The following is an 18,358-nucleotide window of genomic DNA, read 5'->3' as shown; positions in this document are numbered from 1 at the left end:
ATTTTCCTGCATTGTTTACATGTGTAGTAAACATATTACAATGGTAATGTATGGTTGTTATTCAATTTTGCACCTTGGTCTGCTTCGCACGTCAGTATTTCCAGTATGTACCAGACACAGTCACACACATACTCACTAAAATTTCTGGATGGTAAAAACTTACAGACCAAAAACAGATAAAATCTGATCGATAACACTGATGTAAACCAGTCCAACTGTTTGCATAAAAGAAAAAAAATGTGTGAATCCAGTCTTAGTTTAATAAAAAAAAAATTGTTAAACAAAAAGTTTTAAACATAGTTTTGGAAATAATAGCAAAAATATGCTTAACAGCCCGTGCTCATTTATTTTTTGCGATTTCACATTGTATAAGTTGAACAATAAAGACCAGATTAAGTATATTATTGGATTTGCGCCTGTTTTTTTTGTTTTTTTTTTTTTGCTTTTTGTGATTTTTGGCTTCACTTTTGCTTTGTCACATTCACCTTTTCATTTGTGCCTATTTTTAATCTATTTTATGTGTTGGCCTATTTTTTTTGTTTATCCCTTTATTTGCCATTTTGGATGGAATTAGTGGTTTCCAGAAGTTTTCTCCTTAGGCCGGTGTCACACTTGCAATTGCCTCGCGTGTATATTGCGCGAGTTTCGCGGTGCATCACCCATCACAGGCTCACACTCTGCTCACAGGAGAGGGTCGGTTGCATGCATCTCTATGAGGATGAGACGCTCCTGTGAGGAGAGAGTGTAAGTCCGTGACAGGTGATGCACCACGACACTCGCGTAAGATACACGCGAGGCAATCGCAAGTGTGACACCGGCCTTATTCTTAATTTGTGAATCCAGTCTCACCCACCCCATACCACAAAAGATATTTTATCACAATTTTGCAAGACTTGTGACTTTTTGTTCTAAAAAGTTGCGAAAGAAGGTCACATACTTAAACAAAGATCATTTTACACATGCGCCATTTGGAAGATATTGGCACAAAACCAATTAATAAATGCCACAACAGAAATGTGACTACACGTCCGATTCATCATTTGCGGTTTAAGTTTTTTTTTTCTTTTTGATTTATAATTTGCGCCAAATTCATCAAAATGGTGCACGCGATTCATACATTTTCTGCAAAGACCAACACTGTTTTATTTCTCTTTTATTTCTGTCTCTGTTTTTCTGACTTTTTCTCCCGCTGTGAAGCACAGATCGCTGTGTGTGACAGCAACAGAGCAACAACTGAATGTGCAGTGAAAACTATAAACAAGATCAAAGACTAAAGGGAAAAATTCTGTATCATTTTAGTGACAAATTATTATAATTCCCTTATATATGGATTCATGACTGGAACAACTCCCTCAGCATTTTCAAAAAATATATGTGTCCAAGAAAAATACATACACATTAGAGTACAATTTCCATAAAATTCAATTTTTATTAACCATATATGTAAACACACAATTATATAAAATTATGAAATTCATCAATCTAAAGGTATAAGGAGGACCTCTACCTGAAATCCACCCCCCACAACCGTATTTGTATGTGTCCGGATAATATAAGCCCTCATGACGAGTATATATTATTGTAAAGGGCAGACAGAATAAGTAAATCCCAAATCTTATTGTATAGTTACAGAGAGATCTGCTGCCACTAATTTTTTATATATATGCAGCTCCCAAATAGTCCAGGGTAAATGCCATATCCTATAAGATCATTCAATCAATCTAAGCAACATGTTCAGGGCTTACCCATATTGTGGACAAAGATAGGAACACCGGACACAAAACAGTGGGGGGAAGGAATGCAGCTCCCAGTCCCGGACGCGTGTCGCTATCGCTTCTTCAGCAGGATGGAGGCAGGGGCGGAAGTTCGACTGAATGTGCAGTGAGCAGGGAGCCGGCTTCTGCGGACGCTGGTAACCACGGTAAACATCGGGTAACCAAGAAGACCTTTCCTTGGTTACCCAATATTTACCTTCGTTACTAGCGTCCGCCACTCTCAGCTGTCAGTGCCGGCTCCCTGCTCCCTGCACACGTAGCTGGAGTACACATTGGGTAATTAACCCGATGTGTACTGTGGCTAGGAGTGCAGGGAACAGGAAGCCAGCACTGGCAGTGTGAGAGCGGCGGACGCTGGTAACGAAGGTAAATATCGGGTAACCAAGGGAAGGGCTTCTTGGTTACCCGATGTTTACCATGGTTACCAGCGTCCGCAGAAGCCGGCTCCCTGCTGCCTGCACACGTAGCAGAGTACACATCAGGTAATTAACCCGATGTGTACTGTGGCTAGGAGTGCAGGGAGCCAGCGCTAAGCGGCGTGTGCTGGTAACCAAGGTAAATATCGGGTTGGTTACCCGATATTTACCTTAGTTACCAAGCGCAGCATGCTTCCACGTGTAGCGACGCTCCAGCGATCCCTGCCAGGTCAGGTTGCTGGTGGGATCGCTGGAGCGTCGCTTAGTGTGACATCTCACCAGCGACCTCCTAGCAACTTACCAGCGATCCCTATCAGGTTGTATCGTTGTTGGGATCGCTGGTAAGTTGTTTAGTGTGACTGGGCCTTTAAACATCTGGAAAAGCCGCATTGAAGTAAAAATCAGAAAACTAAATCAACAACAAAGACAACTTGAAGCAAGAAGCAAATCATTTAATTAATTTGTTGAAAATCAAAAAGTCACTGAATCACAGGTATTCACACAAAAAATCTGATACAATACAAGGATGAATCGGACCCTCCATGATCAGGAAATGTAGTGAGGAGTAAGGCTGCTTTCACACATCCGGTTTTTGCCATCTGGCACAAACCGTCGAAATCTGGATAAAACGTATCCGGCACCGGATCTGTTTTTTCATCATAGTCTTGTATTAGCGCAAGATTGTGCCACATGGTGTTGCGTTTGATCCGGCGTGCGACGATCCGGCAAATTTTTTCTTTGCGTCCGCCGGACACAAAGCACCATGCACGGCCTCCTTCACACTTCACTTTTTGCCATCATGCATTTTTTGAAAGAAACGGCACCGAATCCGTTTTTTCCTCATAGTGTTTTTGAGCCGGATTGTGCCGCATAGCCTTGCGTTTTGATCTGACATGCAATAGATCCGGTGAAATTTGTCTGTGCAGCCGCCGGAAGCAACACACAATGTAACTTTTTTTGTGGCCGTCAAAAAAACGGATTGCGACGGTACCGGTGAAGTTCGTTTTTTTCTACAATAGAAGCCTATGGGCGCCGGATCCTTCATCATCCGTAAAAAAACGGAATCTGGCGACGGATCAGTTTTTTGTTTCTGGTCATGCCCAGAACATATGTAAATTCACTTCTGGAAAGGAAGAAATAAAACGAGATTAATCCGTTTTATTGCTGGATCCGTCACATCAGTTTTGTCACAATCTGCGACGGATCCGTTGCATCAGGCATAAACCGGATTGTGCCTGAAGAAAAAAGAAAAAATGTGTGAAAATGTACAGTTTTTTGTGAACGGGAAAAAAAAAAAAAGGATGGGGACGGATCCGGCACCACGTCCGGCCTGTTGTATATATGGAAGCCTGTGGGCGCCAGATCCATTGTAAAGCGGCAAAAATCGCAATGCAGTGGCTGATTACGTTTTTTTAAATTGAGCATGCTCAGTATCACAATGGATCCATTGAAGAATGGAAGAAACGGATGGGAAAAAACTGATGCCGCGGATCTGTTTTTTCGACGGATCCGTCGCATCAGTTTTTTCGATGGATTGTGTCTGACGGCAAAAAACTGATGTGTGAAAGCAGCCTTAGGCTATGTCCGCACGTTGCTTTTTACCTGCTTTTTTGCTGCTTTTTCAGACTTTGCTTGAAAAGCAGAACACAACCATTTTGGCATTAAACGCTGCAGTTGAAAAAGCAGCAAAAAAGCAGGTAAAAAGCAGGTAAAAAGCAACGTGCGGACATAGCCTAAAATAGCCAAAATCCTGGCTCCTCAAGGCCACTTGCTTGTGTAGATATATGTAAATTTGCTGAAAAGCATTCTGGGAAGGATTTGCAACTTGAAATCTTCTCACCATAACTGAAAAGAGATCTGTCTATGGGGCCCTCCTGATCATTCAGAGTCAGTATTTAACCGTCCTTGTCTTGGGGTTGAGCTACTGACCAATGAATGTGTAATGAGATTAGTATTGCTGACACCATGAACAACACAGAAGCATCCCTGGGGTGAAAGCTCCAGAGAGATGCAATTTTTGGACTCCTGTATTTTTGCTAACAAAGACAGACTTATAGCTATACAGTTAAATAAAACAAGTGACCTCATTCACACTGTGATAATATGATAATGAATCTACAAAAATTAGATTATCTAGTAATCTTGTTGCTATATATTTCAGTGTATGTCTTATCAGTGCTGTTTTATTGCAAAAATTACTATGTCAGAAACATTTACTTATTCACACGTCAGTACATATAAACCTAAATCAGATGTGGATCCTACAAAGAGTTAATATGTTTTATGTGGTATTCGCTGACATTTTTGTGTTAAATACATAAAAATGGCAACCGAGGCTCATGAATTTTTCACAAAGTCAAAAATGTTTAAAAAAATGTAACCGTTTTGTGGTTTGTTTTTATAAAATAAACTGACATGAGAATAATAAGATCTAAACATGAGAAAAGTGAGTATTATCATCAGGTGTTGTCCCCGGCCAACAGTCTATTCTGCTTTCAGAGTGTCCCCCCCTCCCCATATTTACATGTCTATAGGGTTCTCACCCAGTGTTCTCTGCCTGGTTCATGCATATATTATGGTAAAGTCTCTTATAAATTTGAATAAAAAAGAAACGTGTCTTTAAAAGATTTACAAAATGTTTATTGATGGCTACAAACACATTAATACCAATAAGGTGATAACTTTTGAAGAACAACATCAGGAAGATCATAATTCATTGGGATAGCACACGGGGAAAATGGAGAAAACTCCTTCCATGTTCTCTTAGAAATGTCAAGTTTCCCTCTCAGACCGCACCTTTCAGATCTAAAATAGCAAAAATCCTGGGTCTTCAAGGCCATTTGTTTATGTAGATGTATGCAAATTTGCTGAAAAGCATTCTGGGAAGGATTTGTAACCTGAAATCTTCTCACCATAACTGAAAAGAGACATGTCTATGGGGCCCTCCTGATCATTCAGAGTCAGTATCTAACCGTCCTTGTCTTGGGGTTGAGCTACTGACCAATGAATGTGTAATGAGGTTAGTGCTGCTGACACCACAAACAACACATGACCATTGAGGAAGGATTCTCCAGTCGTGCTGTATGTGTGTTACCCACCAATACCATCTGTAAATAATACACGAACTGCATGTGACTTGGTTTAAAATTGGCCACAGCAGCCTTTATTACCTATTATTTACATACTAACACAAGGGGGCGCCGTCCAACGGGCGACCCCAACAAATAACAATAGGTAACACAGTAACCAATACAGTAAATATACAACCCTGGGTAGGCCCAGTCCAGGAACCACTTCTCACTCCAGTATCCCTGGCCGCAACACACCGACCCAGAGATGAGGTATTAATCACCTACGGATTAACCCCCCAACTTTGCAGAACCCCGTGCCTGCAACATCCCGGAACCTGGAGCCACCATACCAAGATGGTGTCTCTCTGTCCAGTTACCATTGCCTTCAACCGCCTCTGGACCAGACCTACCCCCCGCTGCTGTGACAAAGAAACAACCCAGACAAAATTCCCCTCGGTATTAAACACAAGGGAGGGTGGGCGGGGATCGCTCCATATCCGGAAGTCAAGAGAGAGGGGGGTAAGTCAAGGTCCTTTACTTACACCCCTCAACTGTCCCACCTCTTCCTCCAGGGAACTCCTCCTACCCACCAATCCCTCTATTCTGCCTTATAAACAAACCATTCCTGTTTCCATTAACCCCATCACTCCTTCCCTTCCCTCTAGTCATGTCGCCCCTCCACCCTATGGGTTCCATGGCTTTCTTGACCATTGAGGAAGGATTCTCCAGTCGTGCTGTATGTGTGTTACCCACCAATACCATCTGTAAATAATACACGAACTGCATGTGACTTGGTTTAAAATTGGCCACAGCAGCCTTTATTACCTATTATTTACATACTAACACAAGGGGGCGCCGTCCAACGGGCGACCCCAACAAATAACAATAGGTAACACAGTAACCAATACAGTAAATATACAACCCTGGGTAGGCCCAGTCCAGGAACCACTTCTCACTCCAGTATCCCTGGCCGCAACACACCGACCCAGAGATGAGGTATTAATCACCTACGGATTAACCCCCCAACTTTGCAGAACCCCGTGCCTGCAACATCCCGGAACCTGGAGCCACCATACCAAGATGGTGTCTCTCTGTCCAGTTACCATTGCCTTCAACCGCCTCTGGACCAGACCTACCCCCCGCCACAGGACAGGGCACGTGACTCCTTACGTGGCCTGGACCCGCCACACACCAAAAGCTTGTACCACACCTCCACGCAATCACAGCGTCCACAAAACAGCACCAATAACGTTAAGATACACCCCCATCGCATCTCCAAAACCACCAGTTCAGCGTCACCAACTTTGGCGCCGCCCCCAATAAGGCTCGATTGATACTGCCTACCGCACGAGCCCCACGCCATTCCAACCTGGTCACACTATCAAAACTACCCCACGCTTAAGCCCGGGTATGTCTTCCACAATGCAACAAACCAACAACAATTTTTTATTTTTTTTTTAAACATTCATAAATAACTTCTCGAGGTACCAAATCGCTGCCTCCCACTTACTGGACCAGTACCATCGACCCGTCCAGACCCAACTGGCAAAATTCGGGCGAGCCTCAGACCCCCGAGGCCCCGAGAACCAACGAATGCCCAAATATCCAAATGAGGCACACCCTCACCACAAAACCCAGAGGTTATAAACCCACAAATAACACCAACCTGTTACACCAACCCATTCCACTCCCAAAATTACTCAAACGCCCCCATTGGCCTTAACCCAATAACAACTGAGGCCAAACGTAACGCCGACAAACGAGAGGACTCCCACCTCCCAATACTTTTCACAACCCCTTTTCTGAGACCACCGAGGGGCCTCCGTGGCAGCCCAATCCAGAAGGAATACGACCCGTAGTATTCCGGGCGCCCACCCCCGCCACTTGCAATCAAGTCTGCAGCACTGCCACAAAATGGTACCTTAACTAACGTGACACAACAATAACCCTGGGCGTCCTCATAACATAATTCCGCACCCGGGACCGCATACAACAACACCAACCTTCACCATCCACCTAACCTGATTCGGTGAGCGACGAAGCCGGCGCTCAACCCACTGCACCACCGCGGACACATCCTCCAACATTCAACCTCCGCTCTTAACCGTAGATGGGCTGACCAACCCCACAATCTCAAAGCCCCCCAAAAGGCTAACACGAACCATTGTGGACAAGAGGAAACAAAACCCGCTCGTGCTCAGATGAACATAGCAACCACAAAACACTCACCAAACGCTGCCACAAAACAACGGAGACGGACCCTTGTGTCCCGCTCCCTCACACCCGTACGACAAAACCCCTTCAAGGCCTGCCGCGCACTAAGATCCTGCGAAAACATCTCTCCACATCTAATCCTCAACAAGACAGCCACAGCCGCCACCCTCTGCTCCACTGCCGACGCCGGCCTAGCAACCTGAAAACCGTTACTCACCACTGCCAACGCCGCCACCAAATACTCCACCAGGCTTTCCTCACACATGGCCCCAAACAACATTATCCGCGCCACCCACACTTCTGGATATCAGCACCAAATAACCTCAGTCACTGAGCTCCGAGCCGCTCCCCAACACAGCCACGCCAGACTCCACAAGCCCTCCGGACACACCGTGCCCACCTCGTCTGCTACCCGGCCTCAACTCCCGAAACCTGCAGAACTGGAAGGAAACAAAGCAGCTGCTATACCCTTGGCGAACCCCCAGTACTGGTTGCGCCACACATAAAATTTTTTTTTTTTTTTTAAAACGCATACAATTGAGAAACCAACTGCCACAAGTACGCCACCCTTGGCCCCAGGATTAGCAAACCAACTATTAATCTAATTCTCCACCAACTGATAGTCAGAATGACAGCACACCTTCCTCTCGGAAAAAACTGCCAACCTCCACAACTCGACCCCTACCACCGATTGGAAGTGCTACCCACGATGCCCAACCCGAAAACAACTGGACCCGCTGCAACCGAGTACCGCAGCCACGTTCCATCAGGTACCACCTTACCCAGCCAGAATCCGCGGCCACTAAATCACCGTAAGAAAAACAAAAAACCTCCTACACCATCAGATCATCATTGATCTCCCTCGTGACCCACACAAATGATCCGATGGCTGCACCCTTGGCGCAGCCATCGCCAGCCGTCCAGCAGACACTCGCCCCAGCGGCGTAACTCTGCACCCGTGGTTCGACCGCCCCAGCAAAGACTGCACCGCCTGAAACCACACCGTCTTAGCTGGCCTAACTGCCTCTATCACAGCCCATAGGACCACCCCATTACCCACGAAGCCTACCTCTCTGACCATAACATCAAACTTTATCCCCCACAAACCGTATCACTGGCGTTGGACCCTCAGTCTTCGCCTGCGCCAACCGGCCCAAAAAAAAAAAAAAAAAAAAAAAAAAAAAGAGTATCCACCACCATCTGCACTGAAACAATCAACCCAAACGAATCATCAACCCGCCAACCCGATGGAAAGAGAATCAACCTATAATGAATGAGAGGTGTAAGCTTGGACACACCACGCACCAAACACTCCACCAAGGAATAACCGCCTCCAAAGGAACATAAAATGGGACAAAACCCATTAGCCCCCACCGATCAACATAATAATAACTCCCCTCCCCCCCGCAGCACCCGAACTGCTAGCTAGCAGGGTAGACCAGTAACAACCTAATGCCGCCTCCAAAACCACCTTTGCCATCAATGCTCCACGGCTCACCGCCTTTACCAAATCCCACCCTCTGTCAAACGACACATAATAAACCGCCGACAATTCTGGAGCCAAGCAGGCATACACCGATGACTCCTCCAGATAAGATACGTTTTGAACAAGCCGAAATACATATATATATATATATATATATATTATATATATACACATATACGGCTCCTTTCCGGCACTGCCCCCCCAACAGAGAAACCCAATCATGACAAGGAGGGCCCCGAATGGCCCACCCATCCTGCCCAAAGCCACTTCCTGACCCCTATTTCCACCGACAACCACCAGGCGTCCCCTAGCCCAGCGCAAACTTCCAATAAGGAGGCGAAGATCCACCAATACAAATAGAAAGACACAGCATTACTATGATCTTTACCACCACCCAACACTTATGCTTAAGACAACCGTCCGCGCCAAATCTGCACCACCCATCATTCTATGCCCCCCAAACAACCCTCATTGTCCGTGTCGCCGGGGTTCCAAGCCCCGAACCGCCAACTGCCCCCCAAAAGGGGGCTGACTAGGAGCCGCCATCCACTGCAGCCCTAAGGATGTGCCCGTATGATCCTACCGCATACCGGCACTCAACACCTTCCCTTGCTGAAATTACTCGGCGTACTGAAGCCAGACTAAACCACCATATGACCTAACACGCCACCCCAAATGGATCCATATAACCAAACCATGCCGAACCAATTACCCAATTCCTCCCCCTGATACCCTTGCCAAAAACGCAAATGCCCGCAGCCATGCAAATGTACGAGGGGTGAGCCTCCACCGGCGCTCCCCCCCCCTCTACTTATCCTTCCCGGAATCACTTGGCTTAACCTAATCCAGGTGCCACTGTTCCAGGGGGAGCAGCGAAATTATTTCTACACTTTCCCCCATTCAAATCTTATCCCTCACATCCTCCAGCAGGTGAGCCCCCCCCCAACGGGCCTTCGAAGTACCCATACCTCTCACACTTGGCCACTGTCATCCAGACGCACCACCTCACCCCCTCTTCTTTCCTCACCACTCACTCTGTCACAGCCCTTGCCGCCTCTGCCCGAAAATGCTCCCCTGCCGCCTCATGCGCCCTCACTCTGCTTGCCGCACCTGCGCCCACTAACCACCGATCCCGTCCATGCCCCCGGCGGTGCATGCGCACTCTCCACAACCGTATATACCACTGCAGTAAAATACCCCATGCCTGATCAAAACACAAAAACCCACTCGGCGCTGCCGTGTCCGCAGCCGCCCCCCCCACCAACTGCGCCCCAACCCTGCCGAATCCACGGCCGTCTCACCCGACCGCGACCCGGCGTATCCTGGAATAAAAGTCACGCCATCCGGACATCTGATTCTTCCGTCGCTGCTTCCTCCTCCTCCTCGCTGGAGCCAACCGCCTCTGGCTCATGTAACGCAGACGCCGCCGAAGCGCTGCCACCACCACGGCCGTCCTCCTGGTACGCCGCGTGGGCACCATCCTCCAAGCTCCATCTTCTGTCCCGCGGCGACAACCCCGGAAACCGTCCCGTCCCACGGGCTGCCACCGCGGGCCTCATCTTCTGGCCCGACCCCCCCCCGCTGTCTGCAAGGACGGGGGGGTACCTGTGGCCCGACCCGCTGCCAGCAGACTCCCATCCAGAGCCGCCAGCCTTCTGCCCTCCTGGGCCCAGAAGGCATCCGTCCGCCGGGCCCTCCCCCCCCTGGGGGAGACCGCCGCTGCCGGGAGCTGCACGCCTGCTCTGGGTGACCAGGCAGGGACCGCAGGGCCCCCGTCGTCACCCCCACGTACCGACGCCTCCCGGGCATCCGTCGCACCAGGCTCGCCTGCCCTGGTGCCGGACCCCCTGCTGGCTGCAGCCCCCCGGCCCCCCCCCCTCCACCCGCGGGGGGGGGGATAACGCTGGCCTCTGTCCTCGCCGGGTGCTCTCCTGGCCAGGAGCCGCCGCATCCTGCCCTCCTGGGCCCGTGAAAGCCTCTGTCCGCTGGGCCCTCCCCCTCCTGGGGGAGACCGCCGCGGCCGGGAGCTGCACCCTGATCTGGGTGACCAAGCAGAAACTGCAGGGCCCCTGCTGTCACCCCACTCACCGCCGCCTCCTGGGCACCCGTCGCACCAGGTCCGCCTGCCCTGGTGCCGGACCCACCACTGGCTGCAGCTCCGCGGCCCCCCCCCGCCGTCCGCGAGGGGTAAAGCTGGCCTCTGTCACAGCCGGGCGCTCTCCCCGTCCAGGAGCCGCCGCATCCAGCAATCCAGGCCGCGGCTCGGACCGGAAGTAGGCCGCAGACTAGCCACGCCCCCTTCCCGGTTGCCGCGGCCCGGACGGAGATTCCTCCCGCGGCCGGAGCAGCAGCTAAGTACTGCCCTGCCCCACGTCACTACCGCGGAGGGTCCCCGAAGGGGCTCTCGCATCTCCTCCTCGCTCCCCCCGCACACGGCCAGTACCTGAGAGATGAGGGAGGGGGGGGGACGCCACCCGCAGCTGACAGGGGAGCGAGGGGAAAGTGCCAACGGGTTAACCCCCAGCAGCCAAGACGTGGGACCGCGCTGCCAGGGGCCCGTGCACTGCCATGATGAATCCGCTGGTCCCGGATAGCAGCCATCCTGTCGCACGTCCGGATCGTTCCATATCCGGAAGTCTGGTGATGTGAGGGGCTGGGGAACCTCCATCATGACGTCCTTGTACAGATCTTTGTGTCCTTCTAAATACTCCCACTCCTCCATGGAGAAATAGAAGGTGACGTCCTGACACCTTATAGGAACCTCTCCAGTCAGATCGCTCCATATCCGGAAGTCAAGAGAGAGGGGGGTAAGTCAAGGTCCTTTACTTACACCCCTCAACTGTCCCACCTCTTCCTCCAGGGAACTCCTCCTACCCACCAATCCCTCTATTCTGCCTTATAAACAAACCATTCCTGTTTCCATTAACCCCATCACTCCTTCCCTTCCCTCTAGTCATGTCGCCCCTCCACCCTATGGGTTCCATGGCTTTCTGGAGCATCCCTGGGGTGAAAGCTCCAGAGAGGTGCAATTTTTGGACTCCTGTTTTTTTGTAAGAAAGACAGATTTATATGTTTAGAGTTAAAATAAAACAAGTGGCTTCGTTCACACTGTGATAATATGATTATGAATCAAAAATCAGATTATCTAGTAATGGTTTTGCTATATACTTCAGTGTAGGTCTTGTCAGTGCTGTGTTATTGCAGAAATCACTGTCAGAAACATTTACATATTCACATTACAGTATTTATAAACCAAAAGCAGATGTGGATCCTACAAAGAGTTAAACTATAGGGTCCGATCGTTTGTACTTTCTTTATGTAAATTTTCTTTTATGTGGTATTCGCTGACTTTTTTTTGTTAAAATCATAAAAATGGCAACCGAGGCTCATGAATTTTTCACAAAGTCAAAAATGTTTTTTTCAAAAATGTAACCTTTTTGTGGTTTGTTTTTTAAAAATAAACTGACATGAGAATAATGAGATCTAAACATGAGAAAAGTGAGTGTTTATCATTATCAGGTGTTGTAGCCGGCCAACAGTCTATTCTGCTTTCAGCGTGTCACCCCCTCCCCATATTTACATGTCTATAGGGTTGTCACTGTTCTCTGCCTGGTTCATGCATATATTATGGTAAAGTCTCTTACACATTTGAATAAAAAAGAAACGTGTCTTTAAAAGATTTACAAAATGTTTATTGATGGCTACAAACACATTAATACCAATAAGGTGATAACTTTTGAAGAAGAACATCAGGAAGATCATAGATCATTGGGAAAACTCCTTCCATGTTCTGTTAGAAATGTCGAGTTTCCCGATCAGACCGCACCTTGCAGAACTGGGTGTAATGATTTCCTATGGTATCATATTGTGACACTGTAATGGAGTCGTAAATGTCATTGTGTGTTGGATGTCCTGTCTCCGGTCGTCACTCTCACACCACACACTTGCCATAGACTTCAGTACAAGTTGCCAAATGCAAATTATCTGCAACTTAGTTATTTTATTCAGAGCAAAAGCAAAGCACTAAAAAAGTTGCGCAAATATTTTTGTCTCATGACTTTTCAGAGAATTGCTGTCACCGGACTGATATCACTGTGTAGCCCCGGCCTTAGGTCTCATTCAGGCGTCTGATTTTTCGATTATGTAAAAATAGGGCCTGTTTATCAGTTTTTTGGATCTGATTTTCATCAGTGTTTGGTCAGTGTGTCTGTTTTTATCTTCAGTTTTTCAACAGTGATTTCTACATATGGATAAATAAATTAGAAAGCTTCTCCTATTAGGTTGAGTTTACATGTCCAGTAATCTTCCATTAGAATGGATCCTGAAGAGATCCGTTAGCAAAAAAGTTCTGCAAATAAATGTTTTTCTCCATTTTGAAAAAACATATTTTTGTAGGATCTGTTTTTAATCAAGGCATCACCTGTGCAATACTAAGGAAAACCTGAAAACATGACCTGTTGGGGGCCGTGAGAACTAGAGTTTGAGACTCACTGGTCTAAATGAACCCTTAAGGGCACTTTACACGCTGCTATATCGCTATCGATATTGCTAGCGAGCATACCCGCCTCCCTCGGTTGTGCGTCACGGGCAAATCGCTACCCGTGGCGCACAACATCGCTAACAACCGTCACATGGACTTATCTTCCCTGCGACGTCGCTGTGGCCGGCGAACCACCTCCTTTCTAAGGAAGCGGTTTGTGCGGCGTCACAGCGACGTCACACGGCAGCCATCCAATAAAAGCGGAGGGGCGGAGATGAGCGGGCGGAATATCGACACACCTCCTTCCTTCCTCATTGCCGGTGAACGCAGGTAAGGAGATGGTCGTCGTTCCTGCGGTGTCACACATAGCAATGTGTGCTGCCACAGGAACGATGAACAACCAGCGGCATGCACCACCAACGATATTATAAAAAGGAGTGACGTGTCAACGATCAACGACTTTTGACATTTTTGCGATTGTTGATCGTCGCTTCTAGGTGTCACACGCTGCGATGTCGCTAAAGACGCCGGATGTGCGTCACTAACGACGTGACCCCGACGATATATCATTAGCAATCTCGCAGCATGTAAATCACCCTTTAGATAGCTCCACTGCATCACCGCTCTGTTCCAGAAATCTAGGGCATGTACTGTTCTGCTTTGGGACCTTACTGCTCAGGGGTGACAAAGCAGATTTCAGGAGCGTAGGGATGCAAAAATAACATGCTGCAGATTATTTTGTGCACCAAACCGTCAAGTACAAAGTAAGCAACAGCCCTTCAGAAATCTCATTGACTTTGCTGGTATAAGGATAGACATCCAGATTTGGGCCACAACCTAAACCAAATCTGCATAAAAAAAAACGCACCGTGCGCACAAGGCTTTAGTATTCTATTAATAATTTGTATTCTTTTAAAATCGTTTTCCTTATTTATCTTATGATTTTTTATGTTTTTGCTCCAGAGTCATCAAAATGATTCATGTAATCCATAAATTTTATGCAAAGCCCAAAACTGTCTTATTTTTAATTTTTTTATACTGTTTTTGTGACTTTTTAGTTGCACATTTTACAAAAAATTACATTTTTGTAAAATGTACATAAAATCACTGCACAAAGGGGGGACTGGAGTGGAGTTGCACCAAACTTTGTGATTTATTTTTTTTTTATAATTCCATTTTCTTAATCAGTTTAAAACATCTGGAAAAACTGCATTGACACAAAAATCAGAAAACTAAGTAAATAACAAAAGACAACTTGAAAAAAAACGCAAATCATTTAATGAATTTGTCTCAAATCATAAAGTCACTAAGCGCTCACTCACACTTGCGCTATTTTGACGCAAACGGAATCCGTCACTAATGTAGTACAGTTCATTTATTTACAGTGGAAGCGCGACATCATGTGGACACAAGCGGGTACTGCATGACACACACACGCGCCATAGTAACGCGCTTCCAATGTAAATAAATGAACTGTACTACATTAGTGACGGATTCCATTTGCGTCAAAATAGCGCAAGTGTGAAACTAGCCTTAATGAGATGATCGCTACTTCCAATAGGTGGCACTGCTCTAGAGTTTTTTATCCAGTCCTGGAGAGACAATTTGAATATTTTGCAGAAGGGCATGGCAGCTATAAGTCCCCTTACTTGAAAGCAGCCAGACTGGCTTTCAAAGTCTCCATAAGGAGAATAGTGTTCCCCCGTGGTCCCCACAAAAGCTTCTCATGAGCCAGATCAGACACCCCATACTTTGCACTGACAAGGCGCAAGTACCCAGAAACACTGTGTCTGCAAATTGGGATTCAGATCTGGCATATATATCCTAAGTTATATATAAAGGATTGTTAAAAATCCACATTTAACTTTCAGGATCGCTACTTCCAATAGGTGGCGCTGCGCTAGAGTTTGTCTCCAGTCCTGGAGAGACAATTTAAATGAGAGGTATTCACACAAAAAATCTGATACAATACAGTGATGAATCGGGCCTGCTATGATCAGGGAATGTAGAGAGGGTGACCAAAATGTTGGGTCCTCAGGGACACTTGTTCATGTAGATATATGCAAATTAGCTGCTGAAAAGCATTCTGGGAAGGATTTTCAACCTGAAATCTTCTCACCATAACTGAAAAAAAACCTGTCCATGGGGCCCTCCTGGCCATTCAGGGTCAGTATCAAACTGTCCTTTTGTTGGGGTTGAGCTACTGATCAATGTGTAATGATGAGGTTACTACTGCTGATACCACAAACAACACAGAAGCATCCCTGGGGTGAAAGCTCCAGAGAGTTGCAATTTTTTGGACCATATTCTTTCGTTATGAAAGTTTAACTTGCAGGATTGGCTTTTGTGCCCATGTTGCATTGTTATAAGCAGTTAGAGGACAGGTTCCTGAAGCGTCTTGCACTTTTTTTTTTTGTGGATTTGGTGCAAACAGTAACCTGCAGTATGTCAATTCTTTCAATGATTCTGGAGTATTTTTAACCCATTGACTTCAATGAAGTTAATAAAAAATACAGGTATAAAAATTGTTTAGCTTTTTTTGTACAGCAATGAATGCTATAGAGATATTACCTCAGTGTCAATATAAGGCCGGTGTCACACTTGCGAGTGACTCGCATCGCATCTCCCGACACTGACGCACTCTCCTGATAGGAGCGGGTCGGCTGCATGTATTTCTCTGTAGCTGAGATTCTCCTGTCCGTAGAGTGTGCGGCCGATGCGATGCCAGACTCCCAAGTGTGACTCCAGCTTAAGTGTGAAATGCCCCATGAGCGACCCTGGTGCACATTCATGTGGTAACTATTTTCCTGCATTGTTTACATGTGTAGTAAACATATTACAATGGTAATGTATGGTTTTTATTCAATTTTGCACCTTGGTCTGCTTCGCACGTCAGTATTTCCAGTATGTACCAGACACAGTCACACACATACTCACTAAAATTTCTGGATGGTAAAAACTTACAGACCAAAAACAGATAAAATCTGATCCATAACACTGATGTAAACCAGTCCAACTGTTTGCATAAAAGAAAAAAAATGTGTGAATCCAGTCTTAGTTTAATAAAAAAAAAATTGTTAAACAAAAAGTTTTAAACATAGTTTTGGAAATAATAGCAAAAATATGCTTAACAGCCCGTGCTCATTTATTTTTTGTGATTTCACATTGTATAAGTTGAACAATAAAGACCAGATTAAGTATATTATTGGATTTGCGCCTGTTTTTTTGGGGGTTTTTTTTGCTTTTAGTGATTTGTGGCTTCACTTTTGCTTTGTCACATTCATCTTTTCATTTGTGCCTATTTTTAATCTATTTTATGTGTTAGCCTATTTTTTTTGTTTATCCCTTTATTTGCCATTTTGGATGGAATTAGTGGTTTCTAGAAGTTTTCTCCTTAGGCCGGTGTCACACTTGCAATTGCCTCGCGTGTATATTGCGCGAGTTTCGCGGTGCATCACCCATCACAGACTCACACTCTGCTCACAGGAGCGGGTCGATTGCATGCATCTCTATGAGGATGAGATGCTCCTGTGAGGAGAGAGTGTAAGTCCGTGACAGGTGATGCATCATGACACTCACGTAAGATACACGCGAGGCAATCGCAAGTGTGACACCGGCCTTCTTCTTAATTTGTGACTCCAGTCTCACCCACCCCATACCACACAAGATATTTTATCACAATTTTGCAAGACTTGTGACTTTTTGTTCTAAAAAGTTGCGAAAGAAGGTCACATACTTAAACAAAGATCATTTTACACATGCGCCATTTGGAAGAATTTGGCACAAAACCAATTAATAAATGCCACAAGACAAATGTGACTACACGTCCGATTCATCATTTGTGTTTTAAGGTTTTTTTTCTTTTTGATTTATAATTTGCGCCAAATTCATCAAAATGGTGCACGCGATTCATACATTTTCTGCAAAGACCAACACTCTTTTATTTCTCTTTTATTTCTGTCTCTGTTTTTCTGACTTTTTAGTGGAAAAATGTTACATATTTTGTAAAACATCTATAAAAAAAAAAAAAGTTTGTAAAACTTACATAAAATCACTCCAGAAAGGGGGGGCTAAAGTGGAGCTGTGACAAATGTTGAGATTTTTTATTTTATAAAAGTTGCCTTTCGTGAATCAGTCTAAAGGTATCGTCACACTAAGCAACATCACTAGCAATATCGCTGCTGAGGCACGACTTGCTAGCGATGTCGCTGTGTGTGACATCCAGCAACAACCTGGCCCCTGCTGTGAGGTCGCTGGTTGTTGCTGAATGTCCTGGGCCATTTTTTGGTTGTTGCTCTCCCGCTGGGAAGCAGAGATCGCTGTGTGTGACAGCGACAGAGCAACAACTGAATGTGCAGTGAAAACTATAAACAAGATCAAAGACCAAAGGGAAAAATTTTGTATCATTTTAGTGACAAATTATTATAATTCCCTTATATATGGATTCATGACTGGAACAACTCCATCAGCATTTTCAAAAAATATATGTCTCCAAGAAAAATACATACACATCAGAGTACAATTTCCATAAAATTCAATTTTTATTAACCATATATGTAAACACACAATTATATAAAATTATGAAATTCATCAATCTAAAGGTATAAGGAGGACCTCTACCTGAAATCCACCCCCCACAACCGTATTTGTATGTGTCCGGATAATATAAGCCCTCATGAGTATATATTATTGTAAAGGGCAGACAGAATAAGTAAATCCCAAATCTTATGACTCGCCCACCCCAGGGCTATGGGACACCCGGTGCCGGGCCGGACTACTCCGGTGGTAGTCAGTGGTGGCTGGGCCCGGCTCCGTGGCCCTGGTGGTTGTCAGTAAAATATGTGGCTTGAATTAAAGTTTGTGTTTGTGACGCCACCTGTGGTATGCGGCTAATAAGCCGCTGCTGCTGTATGAGG

General features: G+C 46.0%; 1 protein-coding gene, 1 non-coding gene and 1 pseudogene across 4 annotated transcripts in view; 2 read left to right on the top strand and 1 right to left on the bottom strand.

The window, feature by feature from the left end:
* HDAC9 (histone deacetylase 9) overlaps positions 1-18,358 on the bottom strand; it is a 980,770-nt gene that overhangs the window by 707,121 nt on the left and 255,291 nt on the right. The window lies entirely within an intron of this gene.
* On the top strand, positions 4,090-4,216 carry LOC142244812 (U4atac minor spliceosomal RNA). The gene has a single exon (XR_012724674.1). It is a non-coding gene; the product is annotated as a U4atac minor spliceosomal RNA (small nuclear RNA).
* LOC142244819 (U4atac minor spliceosomal RNA) lies at positions 5,162-5,306 on the top strand (annotated as a pseudogene).

This window comes from Anomaloglossus baeobatrachus, chromosome 6 (assembly GCF_048569485.1).
Source record: "Anomaloglossus baeobatrachus isolate aAnoBae1 chromosome 6, aAnoBae1.hap1, whole genome shotgun sequence".
Lineage (NCBI taxonomy): Eukaryota > Metazoa > Chordata > Amphibia > Anura > Aromobatidae > Anomaloglossus > Anomaloglossus baeobatrachus.
Note: the sequence above shows the minus strand (reverse complement) of the source record. Positions and strands in the feature narration are given on the sequence as shown.